Here is a 15,265-nt window from a genome sequence, read left to right as displayed (position 1 = left end):
TGAGGCTGTGGATGGCATTGCGTTCTGCACGACTTAGGTTATGAGGCAAGCGGTGTTGTTTTTCCACGATTTCTGCCTGTGCACGTCGGCGGAAGCATTCAATGTATAGGTCCAGACTGTCATTTCGGCCCTCAGGAGGAGTCCATGTGGAGTTCTTCTTCTTGTGCTGTTGGTGGGTGGGTACCTGTGTATCGGTGCACTGTTCAGTGTTGTCCTGGAAGTATGAGGGGGAAAGGAGTCCAGGAGAGCTGGCTATATTTTAAATAAGCCTTATTGAGGGTGGAGGAACAAACCATCCTGATGTGCACAAAGGATAGCAAATATGGCAGGCGACCAGCTTGGCTTAACAGTGAAATCTTCGGGTTTAAGCTCAAAAAGGAAGCTCACAAGAAGTGGAAATTTGAACAGATGACTAGGGAGGAGTATAAATATATTGCTAGAGCAGGCAGGGGTGTAATCAGGAAGGCCAAGGCACAACTGGAGTTGCAACTAGCAAGGGATGTGAAGGGTAACAAAAAGGGTTTCTACAGGTATGTTAGCAACAGGAAGGCGGTCAGGTAAAGTGTGGGACCCTTATTGAATGGGGGAGGCAAGATAGTGACAGAATGTGGAATAAAACGGCATATGTGGAAATAGCTGAAGTACTCAGTACTTTTTTTGCCTCTGTCTTCAGAGAAGGTCAGCTCCCAGAATTCTGCACTGGGTAACACAGTATAGGAAGGAGATGAGCATCCCTCAGTGATGAAAGAACAGGTTAAGGACTATTTAGAAAAGCTGGACATGCATAAGTCCATTCGTCCAGATGTAATGCATCAGAAGGTGCTGAGGGAGTTGGCAGATGTGATTGCAGAGCCACTGGCCATTATCTTTGAAAATTCATGGTGATTGGGGAGCTCCTGGATGATGGGAAAAAGGCAAATATAGTGCCCATATTTGAGAGAGAGAAGAAAGAGAACCCGGTGAACTATAGACCAGTCAGCCTCACTTCAGTCCCTGGCAAAATCATGGAGCAGGTCCTCAACGAATCCATTCTGAAGCACTTGGAGGAGAGGAAGGTGATCAGGAACAGTCAACATGGATTCACCAAGGGCAAGTCATGCCTGACCAACCTGATTGCCATCTGTGATAAGATAACTGGCTCTGGATATGGGGAAAGCAGTGGATGTGATGTATCTTGACTTTAGCAAAGCTTTTGATACGGTCTCCCACAGTATTCCTGCCAGCAAGTTAAAGAAGTATGGACTGGATGAATGGACTATAAGGTGGACAGAAAGCTGGACAGATTGTCAGACTCAACAGATAGTGATCAACGTCTTGATGTCTAGCTGGCAACCGGTATCAAGCAGAGTGCCCCAGGGGTCAGTCCTGGGGCTGGTTTTGTTCAACATCTTTATTAACTATCTGAATGATGGGATGAATTGCACCCACAGCAAGTTCGCAGATGACACTAAGCTGGGGGTGGGGGAGGGAGAAAGAGGTAGATAAGCTGGAGTGTAGGGACAGGGTCCAGAGTGACCTAGACAAATTGCAGGATTGGGCCAAAATAAATCTGATGAGGTTCAACAAGGACAAGTGCAGAGTCCTGCACTTAGTACAGAAGAATCCCATTCACCACTACTGGCTGGGGAACGACTGGCTAAGCAGCAGTTCTGCAGAAAAGGACCCGGGGATTACAGTGGACAAGAAGCTGGATATGAGTCAGCGGTGTGCCCTTGTTGCCAAGGCGGCCAATAGCATGTTAGGCTGTATTAGTAGGAGCACTGCCAACAGATAGAGCGAAGTGATTACTTCCTTCTGTTCGGCACTGGAGATGCCACACCTGGAGTAACTGCATCCAGTTTTGCCCCCCCCCCCCACTACAGAATGGGTGTGGAAAAATTGGAAAGAGTCCAGCAGAGGGCAATAAAAATGATTAGCGGGCTAGGTCACATGACTTATGAGAAGAGGCTGAGGGAACTGGGGTTATTTAGTCTGCAGAAGAGTGAGGGGAAATTTGATAGCAGCCTTCAACTACCTGAAAGGGGGTTCCAAAGAGGATGGAGCTACCAGTCAACGATTTATTGACCTCATTCATATTCCTTTTAGTTCGGTCTGATTTTCCAAGCTTAAAAAGTACCAGTCTTTAAATCTTTTCATAAGAAGCCATTCCTCAACTTTAATAATTTTCTGTTGCCCTTCTCTTACCTTTTTCATTCTATATGTCTTTTACTCCATAGAGATTCCAAGATTCTTTTCTTGAGTAGTAACAGCCAATTTATAGCCTCAACATTTGTATGATAGTTGGATTTATTTTCTTAGAAAATTAGGGTGTTGCAAAGAGCCTTCAGTAGGTCAGCGAGTCCAATCCGCTCGAAAGCAGGACCAAACCACCTAATACTAAATCCCTAAAACACCTCTAAGGTGAGATTCCCACCACCTCCCTATGCTAACATTCCAGTGCTTTACCACACTCCTAGTGAAATAGTGTTCCTAATCCAACTATAGACCTCCCAGGGATGGTGCGAGCTCAGCCGCTCTGCAGCGCTCCTGCTGTCGATCCAGGGGGATAGCTCACCAGCCTCCGGGGAAGACCCTTCTGTAGCCGAGTCCTCACCTTGGTCGTGGGTTCCTGGTGTCCCTCCACACCCCGTGTACCTTCTCTTGGGGTTTCTTGCCCTTCTGTTCTTACAGTATCCCCACATCCGCTTGATCTCCTCCTCCCCTCCCTATCACCACCTTGCCTCAGCCTATGACTATGCTGTCACATCAGGCCCCCTTTCACTGGGCCAAGTGCAGTTCTGTAAAGCCCACGTCATCATAAGGAAGGGAGGTTTTGACCTCTCTGCCTTTCCCTGCACCCATACCTCCAGGCTTGTACAAAGAACCTGCAGCCCTGGGGAATACCAGCCAAGAGCCTCCCCAGCTCTCTGGGCCTTTTCCCAGCCCCTGCTTTACTCCAGTACCCTTAGGTCTCCCAGGCAGCCAATCTCATCCCCCTCCTCAGCTAGAAGAGCTGTTTGATCCTCGACCAACGCCCTCTTCTAAGGGGCAGCTGGGCCCTGACTGGGGCCCTTGGGCCACAACTGAGGTTGCCAGGCAATCAGGCCTAGTCTGATGTGGTTCATCACGGCCACAGCCCTGTTTCTCCAGGGGGGTAGCCACCCCACTACACTATCCAAAACACTGTCATTTGAGACCCATCGTCCTTGTTCTGTCATTTGCACCACTGGAGAAGCCACAGCTCCATCCTCTTTGTAACCCCTCTTCAGGAGTGAAGGCTGCTATCAATCCCCCCTCGTTCTTCTCTTCTGCAGACTAAACCCCAGTTCCCTCAGCCTCTTCCTCATAAGTCATGTGCCCCAGCCTCCTAATCAGTTTTGTTGTCTGTGCTGGACTCTCTCCAATTGTTTCACATCCCTTCTGAAGTGGGGGCAAAACTGGATCATACTCAGATGTGGCCTCATCAGTGCCAAATAGAGGGGATAATCACTTCCCTCGGTCTGCTGGCAGTGCTCCTACTATACAGCCCAATATGTTGTTGGCCTTCTTGGTAAAGAGGGCACACTGCTGAGTCATATCCAGCTTCTCATCCACTGTAATCCCCAGGTCCTTTTTCTCAGAACTTCGCTTAGCCAGTTGTCCCAGCCTGTAGAAGTGCATTGAATCTTCCTTCCTAGTGTAGGACTCGGCACTTGTCCTTGTTGAACCTCATCAGATTCTTTTGGCCCAACCCTCCAATTTGTCAGGTCACTCTGGACCCTATCGTACACTCCAGCATATTACCTCTCCCCCCAGCTTAGTGTCATCTGCGAACTTGCTGAGGGTGCAATTAATCCCAGTCATCTAGATCATTGATAAAGATGTTGGACAAAAACGTCCACAGACCAGCCCTGCCATCTAGACATCAAGCTGTTGATCACTACCCATTGAGCACAATAATCTAGCTAGCTTTCTATCCATCCTATAGTCCATTCATCCAGTCCATACTTCTTTAACTTGCTGCAAGAATTCTGTGGGAGACTGTATCAAAAGTTTGCTAAAGTCAAGGTAGATCAAATCCACTGCTTTCCACAATATCCAGCAAAGCCACTTATCTCATCATGAAGACAATCAGGTTGGTCAGGCATGATTTGACCTTGTGAATTCATGTTGACTGTTCCAGATTACCTTTCTCTTCTCCAAGTGCTTCAAATGGATTTCTTGAGGATTTGCTCCATGATTTTGCTGGGGACTGAAGTGAGACTGAGCAGTCTGTAGTCCTCGGGTTCCTTTTCTTCCCTTTTTAAAATATGGGCACTATATTTGCCATTCTCCAATAGGCCAGGATCTCCCCTGATTGCCACAAATTTTCAAAGATAATGGCCAATTGCTCTGCCATCACATCAGGCATGTCCCTCAGCCTTCTCAGATTCATTAGATCTGGACCCCGTGGACCTGTGCACGTCCAGCTTTTCTAAATAGTTCTTATTCTGTTCTTTCACCTCTGAGGGTGCTCACCTCCTCCCCATACCCCAATGCAGCAGTCTGGGAGCTGCCCTTTCTGTGAAGATGAGGGAAAAAAAGCATGAGATTCAGCTTTTTCCACAGCATCTGTCACTATGTTGCTCCCCCATTCAATAGGGTCCCACACTTTCCCTGACCTTCTTGTTGCTAACATACCTGTTAAAAATCTTCTTGTTACCCTTCACATCCCTTGCTAGCTCAACTCCAACTGTGCCTTGGCCTTCCTGATTACACGCTGCATGCTTGAGCAATATATTTATATCTCCCTAGTCATCTGTTCTAATTCCAATTCTTTAAGCTTCTTTTTGAGTTAAGCTCACCAAGATTTCACTGTTAAGTCAAGCTGGTCGCCTGCCATATTTGTTATTCTTTCTGCACTTCGGGTGGTTTGTTCCTGCATCCTCAATAAGGTTTCTTTAAACTACAGCCAGCTCTTCTGTGCTTCTGCCCCCTCATTTTTAGCTTCAAAGGGCTCCTGTGACAGATTTTGTGTTATCAGTCTGTCTGGAGCATCATGTAATCAGGCTGATGCTGGATTGTTTGGGGAGGGATGACGTAACACCAAAAGTTTAAATTTTAAAGCTTTATTAATAAATAAAAAATACACCAGAGAGTGCTGGAATGCTCTCACATCACTCAGGGGAAGAAAGAAAGCTTAGAGCCCCAAGCCCTAACCATTTTCATATTCACACACATACTACCCAAAGCTGGCCAGGCCTGGGTTAACATAAGAAGACGAGGGGAGGATGGACTGGAGGTCTTGCCCTAGGCCAGGTGTCCGGGGATCTGCTGTAATCTCCGAATTGCTCCAGCTCTCAGGAGGATTTAAGTCCTGGGTTCCATTGGGGCGTTCCATTTCACAAATCTCTCTCCTGGTGCTCTTGTGCAGTGCAAACTGCTTTCTGTGGTCTCTTTCCCTTCCCAAAACATCCTGGCTCTGGAGACTGTTTTCTTTTCTGTTTTGGCCTCCACTGGTCTCGCTGTTTATCTTTGCAGCTCTGTGTCTTACTTAGTTCCTCTCTTTTCATGGCCACTCAGGCACATTCAAGCCCCCTTCTTTCTCAGCTATCAGCCAAGTCTTGGCTGTGAGCAGTGGCCTTGGGCGGGGTCAGTGTCTTATCTTCGGACTGAGCTTGCTAGGTGAAGTGTTGAGTAACCCGTTCTCTGCTTCTCTTTTCTTCTTGGCCTCTTCGCTCCTGCAAAGGAATCTTCCATTCCCCACTCACATACCTTTGACTCTCCCCAAAATGCTTACGATGCTTACAACAGTGTTAGTCACATACATTGCTGATTGCCTTCCCGGGGACTCCCTGAGAGAGGGCTATGAAGTGTGACAATCCTGCCCCGTTCCTAAGGGAGTCTAAGTCTGCTTTTCTGAATCCAGGCCATATTTGCTACTCTCCTTTCTCCTTTCTGTGAGGATCCTGAATTCAACCATCTCATGGTCACTGATGCCAGGTTGCCCCACTTCTACTTCCCCTACCAATTCTTCCCTGTTTCATACAGCAGGTCAAAAGGAGAATGGCCCCTAGTTTTTCCTCCAGCATTTGTACCAGGAAGTTGTCCCCAACACTCTTCAAAAACTTCTTGGATTGTCTGTGCTTTGCTATATTGCTCTCCCAGCAGATTTCAGGGTATTGAAATGTCCCCATTAGAACAAGGCCTTGATCTGGAAACTTCAGTGTATGTCTGAAGAAAGCCACATCTATCTCCTCCTTATGATCTGGCAGTCTATAGCATATGCCCACCATGACATCACCCTTGTTGCTCTTGCCTCTAACTTAACCCAAAGACTCTCACCAGCTTCTTCTCCAGTTTCATACTGGAGCTCAGAGCAATCATAACACTTTCTTTACATACAATGCAAATCTCCACCTTTCCTCCTGTACTTTCTTCCTGAACAGTTATAACCATTCATCACAGTATCCAGTCATGTAATGCCCCACTGAGTTTCTGTTACTGTATTCTAGTCACATCATAGCCTTGATGTGCTAGGACTTCCAATTCTCCTGCTTATTCCCAGCTTCTTGCATTGTGATATTGCATCTAAAATAACTAGCCAATTGCCCTACTTTTCAGTATGAATCTTAGGCTTTCCTATCTTGACCTGTCCTTGTGTTCCTTCCAGTATCCACTTCCCCACTTACCTCTGGGCTAGGTCACTCCCCCATGCGACCTGGTTTAAGCCCTCCCCACTAAGTTAGCAAGCCTGCCTGCGAAAATCTTCTTCCTCTCTTCGTTCGGTGAGATCCATTCTCTTCCTAGACACATCTATAGACTTCAAATGGTATTTGTTAATAATTTTCCAATGCGTTACATAACATGAGTGTGTTTTATCGTATACTCCCCAACTTCCTACCCATGTTGCTATATCTGCTTTTGATTTTTTCCCATTTTCATAAAGGTACTATCTTCTTGGTGCATTGTAATTAATTCATTGTACTAGGAGTACATATAAGCTTATCGCAGGATGCAGCAGTCATTGCATACCAGGGTCCATGCATTCTCCAATTTCCTGTAGTAGCATTCCATCTCCTCTATTTCAGGACTCAGTAGGTTAGATAAATGTCAATCAGGGATGGTCTAGACAGTATTTGGTCCTGCCATGAGGGCAGGGGACTGGACTCGATGACCTCTCGAGGTCCTTTCCAGTCCTAGAGTCTATGAATAATCTATGAATCTTCCATTCAGAACTGCTATAGTCGTCAAGCCAGGCAATGAGGTACTGGATGAGGAATTTTAATGGCCTGGAAAGAGAAAATGTTGAATCTTTGAAATATTGTGGAGGAAGAAGAGGCAGGGTAAGGACACAGGCTGACTGAAGGGAAGTCAAAGCTAATACCCATTATGTATAGGGATGACCGTGTAATCTTCGACAGTGACAGTATTGGGATGCAGAAAGTTCAGGAGGAGAGATCAGGAATTCAAGTTTCTCCATGTTGAGTTTAATTTGACAAGGAGACCTCCAGGGGGAGTCTTGGGAAGCTCCCATATGCCAAGAAGATTTTCCAACTGAATTTATACTCACAATAGTGCAATAAAGAGTGATATGCTTCCTAGAGTCTCAGCAATTTGCAACAAAAATGAATCACATCAGACAGGATGAAGTCATATTAATAATAATGATTAACTAGAGTTTGACTAACTGTTTACAATGCGGTCATAAGAGACTTAGAAACTGCAGGCATGTGTTGCATTTATTTTGGTGTCAGCAAGCAAGCATCAGGCATCACAGAAAATAAATTGTACGTAGCCAGTAACAGACTTCTGATCAGCAATCTTCAATAGTTGATTACAGAGCAGCAGTGAAAAGCTTCCAATGGAATTCCGATCTATCCTTCTTAGCAGGTGGATATGTTGAGGGCCTTCAAGGAGGAGGGCTTGTTAAGCCAGGCACTCTCTCCAACTTTAATAAGGACTCTCCAAGAAATCCCATCTCACATAATTTTTTATATTGCCAGACTTTTTAAAAGATGCATCATGACCAAAATTGAGCTTTTTTAAAACTCATGTAAATATTAATTTATTTCCCTACATAATAGATAGTGATGATCTGCATTTGGAAGCCAATCAATCATTTTCCCAGGAAGTTTGCAATGGTAAATTTTCCTCTCTCCACCAATTAATGTGTTTTCTTACAGACTCTGTAGACACAAATGTCTGAAGAAAGCCATCTGGGTGCGTGTTTTTCTTTCAGACTCATGCCACAGGTCCCAGCAAAGGGAAGAAATGTAGGTCTTGAAGGATTTTAAAGGAACTGATCTTGCAAACATTTAAAAATGAGTAACTGTACTCACATGGAGCAATTCCTTTAAAAAGTCAGTTGGACGATTTGTCTAATTAAAGTGATATGCTTAAATACCTGCGGGATCTCAGCTTGTGTGTGTGGTTTTTTTTTTATTATTAAAGGTTTGAGCACAGAGAAGAGTACATTTGTTTTTAAAATAAAATCATTCTCATCCAGTGAAGTTTCAGTGGTCCCTTACTCACTACTTTAGGAGTCTACTCTTGCAGACACTTATGCACAAGGAGTAACTTTATCCAGGAGAGTCATCCCATTGACGTCTGTGGAACTAACAACGCTTATCCAGTTGAGTAAGCTCAAGCTCTACATCACAAGGCCCTGATTCAGTCAAGCATTTAAGTACAGTATGTGCCTAACTTTAATCAGGTTATTAGTCCCATTCAACTTCCTGAATTGGTGGAAGAGGGAGAAGACAGACTTGAGAAGCAGAGGCAGAACTGGAAGCAAGAAAGTCAAGGATTGGACTCCTAGCATTCCAAAGGCTTTGGGACTCTTGGAGGGAAGCCAGCAGTAGGTATATCAACCCAGTTTCCAAATGGAGCACCAGGAAAGGAACCTAGCAGATAACAGCTTGCTTCACTTTCTATTGATAATTTGGCTTTAGAGGCAAATGTCTTAAACCAAAAACTTCCAGCTGTGATGCAGAAACTTCAGGTGGTACTATAATCTGGGTGGAATCACTGCAGATCAAAATTACAGCTAACTCCTTATGTACAAGAGTACTCCAGCGCTCACAGTGAGAGAGTTTTGAAATATTATATTTACACTGTCCACTTACTGACTCTATAAATTCACTTAGCAAACATTTCATAATTTTTGTTCATTAGTGTTACAGACATTACCCATCCAGTAAGAAAAAGAACAAGTTGGTAAAAATCGGAACAAAAACAATCTGCCTCCTGGGTATATCTTGGATACACGGGGCCTAATTCTCTACTGTGTTCCACAGTGCTGCAACTCCCTTAAAGCATAAAGGAGTAAATGGAGCAATTTGTTTCTGGACTACATATATAAGGCTTCCTTACACAACACACAAACTAAAAGGCTGGAATCTTTGACATAGTTTTGGGTAACACAAAAAAAGGATACAATTGCAGATGTAGAGTCGGGGAGAGTTTGGAAGCAGAAGTGACCATAACAATTAAATTTTTTGTGAGTCCACCTGGGGCAGGAGAAGAATGCCTAGAAAATAAACTGGCACTCTGTCTCCTGGCAACTGATGGCCTGGGTCCCTTCTCTGCAAAGGTGCCAGCTAAAGGTGTTGGAGACAAAGAGGTCAGGTGACCTCCTGGCCTGGGAAAAGGGCTGAGCAGAGAGGAGGGGCTGGAGGGGGTTGTTAGTCTGGAGCTGGCTGGGGACGATGAGTGAAGTGCAGATGTGGGGGTCTGGCTCACTGCCCCCCAGAATGGATCCGGCCAAGGGGTCCGGTTCGCTGTATCTACAAGCTCTGTTTTAGACCCTGTTCCTGTCATCGAATAAACCTCTGTTTTACTTGCAAAATAAATACAATAAAAATAAAATAAACTGAAGGAAAGGTCATAAAGGAAATGAGCCCAAAAAGGAATTTGAGCCTAAACAGGTCAGTACTGACTTCAAAAAGAGGAAAAATAGTTGTGAACTTTCCAACATTACTCATCTTTGTAAAGCATTTTCTGATCTGCAGGTGAAAAGTTCAGGACAAGTATAAAATACAGACCTTAATCTGCACAGATACTACCAAAACCACTCCTGATACTCAAAGTCAGTTGATCTACGAGACTGGAATTAGGTCTTATTAAAAATAGCAAAGTGGACATTCATGGTACCTTTGGAAATGGAAAATACACATGCAGGATCTTTGCAAGACAACTTAGTACAACAAAGCAGCTTACAATGGGATTTCATGTATTTGGAATTAGTGCATATTTGGAAAACTCTTACTTAAGAGACCTGTTAAAAAAAAAAAACAAAAAAAAAAAACACACATACCACACACACCATGAGAGGCTTGGTATTTACTTTTTAGTAGGTTTAAATACTGTGCAACGTTTAGAGGTTCAGCAAATCAGTTTTGACCATGGGTTCATTAACTCCAGGACACAAAACTGCTGGAGGCAGCAAAGGGAAACAATTAAACTCAGACAATTCGTAACTGACCTAAGGCAAACAGAAGACAGCGATAAAAGCCTAAAGTACTCTGAGGGAGACTAGACAGTAAGAATAATCCAAGAATAAAAATCTGAACTGAAGCTACTTTTTAACCACATATTATGAATATTCACATGGTATAAGTCAAAACACTATCAGCAGATAAATAGTAGAAGAAAAACTGATGCCCAGTACTAGATCAGGGGGATAGGACAGAAGGGGGAGGGGGGAGAGAAATGCATGCATTTGTATTGCAGGCATTACTAAAAACCATGCACGTTTTGAATGTAAGCTTCTTGGGGCAGGGATTATATCTTTTTGTTTTGTGTTTGTATAGCCTCTAGCAAAATGAGGGCCTGGTCCATGAATAAGGCTCCTAGGAGCTATAGTTATACACAAATAACGCAGCAATTATCTCGCAGGATTTATGGTTCACGATAAAAAGGCATAAGAGTCAAAGAAGGATTACAATATCAGTAAATCTCTAAGGCTGAATACAGCCTGATGCCCTTGACTAAACCATTAGTCATCAACTCAAGTATAATTCCTCCAGCAAGGGCCTGTTCAGAACAAAACCTTCCATCAGTCCATTTTGCAATGCTACATACAGTGGGGGCCCACTTCCACAAATGTCAACTTTAAGATAAACGTAACTATATATTGGATGCTACAGAGCATGTAGTTTACACAAAACAATGGCCATAAAATCTAATATTTTTTAAAAGTTATGCAGAGATTCTAATGGGTTGTATTTTTAATATCGCTAAAACCTTGTGTTATCTTCCTCCAAAAAGAACAGGAAGTTAAGGCCATTTTCACCCCAATATGTAATTCTCACAATCTATTAAAGACATCCATTAATAGTTTATTAGGTCTTTATAATTAGAGTCTTAATACATGTTACCAACTCAGATTCATACATTTTAAGGCTGGAAGGGACCATTATGATCATCTAGTTTGACCTGCTGCATAACATAGGCCAAAAAGAGTCTCACCCAGTAATTCTTGCATCAAGCCCCTAACTTCTGTTTGTCTAGGTTTACCTTCTAACAATTGGATCTTGTTATCCATTCTCACTATCTTGTTGTGTGTCCCATTTTAGGCATCAGACTTTAACAAATCAGAGGGAGACAAGGACAGGGTGACCAGATGTCCCGATTTTATAGGACAGTCCTGATTTTTTGGGGCTGTGTCTTATATAGGTGCCTATTACCACCACCTCCACCACCCCGTCCCGATTTTTCACACTTGCTGTCTGGTCACTCTAGATGAGGAGGGCTACAAAAGAAATTTGGAAAACCTGACATAAGGAAATGTTAAAAGAATTGTACCTGTTCAGTCTAGAAAAGAGAAGGCTGAGATAGGACCAGATAACAATCTTCAGGTATCTAAGAGTACAGTGACCGATTGTTCTCCACTTCCAGCAAGGGTAGGGCAAGTAGTTTACGCAATGGACAATTTAGGTTGTATAGTTTTATTCTCTAATTTCTAACTGTAAGAACTGGTAAGATTACCTAGGGAGGTGCAGAATCCCAGTCACTGGGGTTTTTTAAGAGCAGATTGGACAAACACCCTGTCAGGGATGGCCTAGGTATACTTAATCCTGGCTCAGTACAGGGATGGGGTGTGGACTAGAGGACTTCTCAGGGTCCCTTGCAGCTCTACATTTCTATGATTCTATAATTGTGTCCTACATCAGCTTTTCCACAGTTTTGCCTAGGATGTGGGTCATGAATGCTGGCTTATAATTAATTTCTCAGATCTTTTAAATACAGTAACTCCACATTTAAAGTTGTCCCAGTTAATGTTGTTTCATTGCTGATCAATTAGGGAACATGCTCGTTTAAAGTTGTGCAATGTTCCCTTCCAACATTGTTTGGTAGCCGCCTGCTTTGTCTACTGCTTGCAGGAAGAGCAGCCCGTTGCAGCTAGCTGGTGGGGGCTTGGAACCAGGGTGGATCGGCAGCCCCGCTAAGTTCTCTGTACAGCAGTTGCCCAGCAGGCCATCCCTCCCCCCACTGCCATGTGCTGCTCCTACCCTCTGCCTTGGAATCTCTGGGAGCAGCTCCTGCTTCCTGGGGGAAGGGAGGATCTCCCACTCCTCTCTGCTCCTACACCCCAGAGAGGAAGAAAATACCGGGACACATTGTGGTGGGGAGGCGGGGGAGAGGGTCATTACCGGCAGAGTAAAAAAAAAAAAACAGTGTGCTGCCGGCAGAGGGGTGCTATGAAATATCAGGACTAATTGTGTCCAAACCGACTGAGACATCTGGTCATCCTATATTCAGGAGCTGAAAGCGTCACCTAAGCAAACATAGTGACAGCAACCAATTTGAATCCAAACAAGCATGAAAGATATATTTTCCTAGGATTTCATTAAAATAAGAAAGGTATAAAAGGGACTATGAAGTGAGCATCAAATACTCACATGCTGTCTAAGCACAGTAACAGGAAGTACTTCACAGCGCATCCTGTCCATTTCCACAAGCAAGTTGCCACAGACAAGAAAAAAAACAGAAGACTCAAGAAAAAAAAACAACCCAAGAAAACCACCCCAAGACTTCAACATGGACTGGGGAGAGAACACCACAGCTGCTTGCTCAACGGATATTGGGGTGGGGGCACTACTACATAGTTCTGATTGATTGCCATTGAACTCGCTTGTGTCCCATATTCAGCATACAGAAATATAATCACCCTATCACTTTGCCAACTGTAAACTGAGTGCTTATACATTAATAACCAAACAAGTCCATCTACCCTGAAATGAAGTTCTGTTGCCCGTATAAATATTCCTAGGTATCTAAGAATATATTAAAGAATGGATTTACAATAATTTTGGGAAATATACTTTGGTTACAATTTCTTTGTATGTGTGTCTGTGGAGAGCTTTTAACAGAGGTTCCCTCTTGAGAGTGTGCACCTCTGAGATGTGCACTCCTCTTCATAAACAAAAACCAAAATAACCAGTGTCTCATGTGTTTTTAATGTTTCCTTTCTTTAAGAAAATAGCCATAGTTATGAATTGTGATTATTTGCTTGGTCCGAATACTGGTGTCCCCCCGTAAAAGAACCCTTGTGATTAAATAGTGGAAACCACACCTTTAAATTGGCAATAGCTAGAAAGAGCTGGCCTAGCATTTCTTCTTTCTCCAAACAAAATATTTTAAAAACAAAGATTAACTTGTCAGATGCCAACTAAAGTTACACCTTTCAAACAAACACACACAGTCCAAACATACATCTTCCTCTCCAGATGGAAGGTGGACCCATGTTCCACAAAATGGAAACTCTCTACTCTACAATGCTTAACTCCAATATCTTCTGTTGCCTATCTTTTCTTGCTCTTGGAACAGGAAGGAACTTTGAGAAGATCACCTATACTTCCCTCTTCTTCAACTCTCTTACAAGATCCTTGAAGTGTCAATGTGTATAGCCAAATGGATCCTGACCTGAAGTCTTCAAAATCCCATACAACCTTTAAGTGACATGTATTGTCTCCACTCCAAAGAGACTGCACAGAGTCCTCCTGTTCTTTTGTCACCTGCTGTTCTTTTGTCCACTTTCTTTAACAATGAGTCCCCACTGTGGGGATTGTCTAGCCTCTTCTCTAGATCCATCTGATATCTTCAAGGATTGGGCTAAGCATCCATCCTCAGACATATCCAATGGAGATCCCTTTTCCTTCCCTCTGGATGAATCTTCCAATACATTCTCTGTGGCCGATTTTAATTGCAAGTCACAAGATACGAGAGGAACTGGGGCTTTAAGCAAAAGATCTCAGTTTCCATTTGAAGAAAGAAAGAAAAAAAAAAAAAAAAAAAAAAAACACACCATAGAATTTGTAGCTGTGGAGAAAATCTTGAAAGCCATGAGCCAGAAAGGATCAAAAGCAAAAAGGCGAATAAAAGCCATCCCAAAATATTTTTAGTCTTGTTTTTTTAGGTTAGTCTCATGATTCTTGCACATTTGGAGATGGCAATACTCTTAATAGAAAATGTGACTCAAAACAGAGGCTGTCCAAGATAGCGGCACATCTCAGAAGAAGTGAATTTAAGTCCAGAGTAGGTGCAAAGCAAGGCAAACCTCAGGCACCGAGTTCTGTTCTCAGGTATGCCAGATCTGCACAAGTGTATCTTCATTTAAAGTCTGTGATATCCTCTATCCTCAGGCCTGGAAGAACAACGGTGATTTGTCCAGAGTTGCACTGACTGAGCTGTATGGCTAAAGGACAGTGCCTGGCCATGCTGTACGTGACTTTTTATTTGTACTTGTCAAGGTATTATTCCCACTTTGAACTTTAGCGTCCAAAAAGTGGGGACCTGCATGTACCCTTCTAAGCTTAATTCCTAGCTTAGATTTGATAGCGCTGCCACCAACCAAAAATATAGTGTTTTGGTACACTTCCTGTTCCCCCAAAATCTTCCCTGGGGGACCCAAGACCCAAACCCCTTGGGTCTTAAAACAAAAAGAAATAAACCATTCCCCGTCCTTTTCCCCCTCCCAGACTCTCTCCTCCCTGGGGTACCCTGAGAGATCACTGTGATCCAAACTCCTTGAACCTTAAAAACAGAGAGGAATTAACCTTTCCCCGCCCCTCCCCCCCTCCACTCCCTGGTGAGTTCAGACCCAACCCCTTGGGTCTTACACAAGGAAAAAAATCAAATCAGGTTCTTAAAAAGGAAAGCTTTTAATTAAAGAAAGAAAAAATAAAAAAAAACACTCTCTCTGTAAAAATGTTGGAAAGTATGGAAAAATGTTTACAAAGTCTTCAGCTATACATAGACTAGAGGGACTCCCTCCCCCCTAGCGTAAGTTACAGCAAACAGAGGTAAAATATCCTTCCAGCAG

General features: G+C 43.5%; 1 protein-coding gene and 1 long non-coding RNA gene across 18 annotated transcripts in view; one reads left to right on the top strand and one right to left on the bottom strand.

Annotated features, from left to right (window-relative positions):
- Positions 1 to 13,378, top strand: part of LOC142047817 (uncharacterized) — a 30,209-nt gene extending 16,831 nt beyond the window's left edge. The window contains exon 2 of the long non-coding RNA XR_012657083.1: positions 8,180 to 13,378. This is a non-coding gene — a long non-coding RNA (uncharacterized LOC142047817). The remainder of the gene's footprint in view (positions 1 to 8,179) is intronic.
- Positions 1 to 15,265, bottom strand: part of TSPAN14 (tetraspanin 14) — an 83,214-nt gene that overhangs the window by 55,909 nt on the left and 12,040 nt on the right. The gene's annotated exons all lie outside the window — the stretch shown is intronic.

The sequence above is a fragment of the Chelonoidis abingdonii genome, chromosome 15 (genome assembly GCF_003597395.2).
Source record: "Chelonoidis abingdonii isolate Lonesome George chromosome 15, CheloAbing_2.0, whole genome shotgun sequence".
In the NCBI taxonomy this organism is placed as follows: Eukaryota; Metazoa; Chordata; order Testudines; family Testudinidae; genus Chelonoidis; species Chelonoidis abingdonii.
This window is presented reverse-complemented; position numbering and strand designations above follow the sequence as displayed.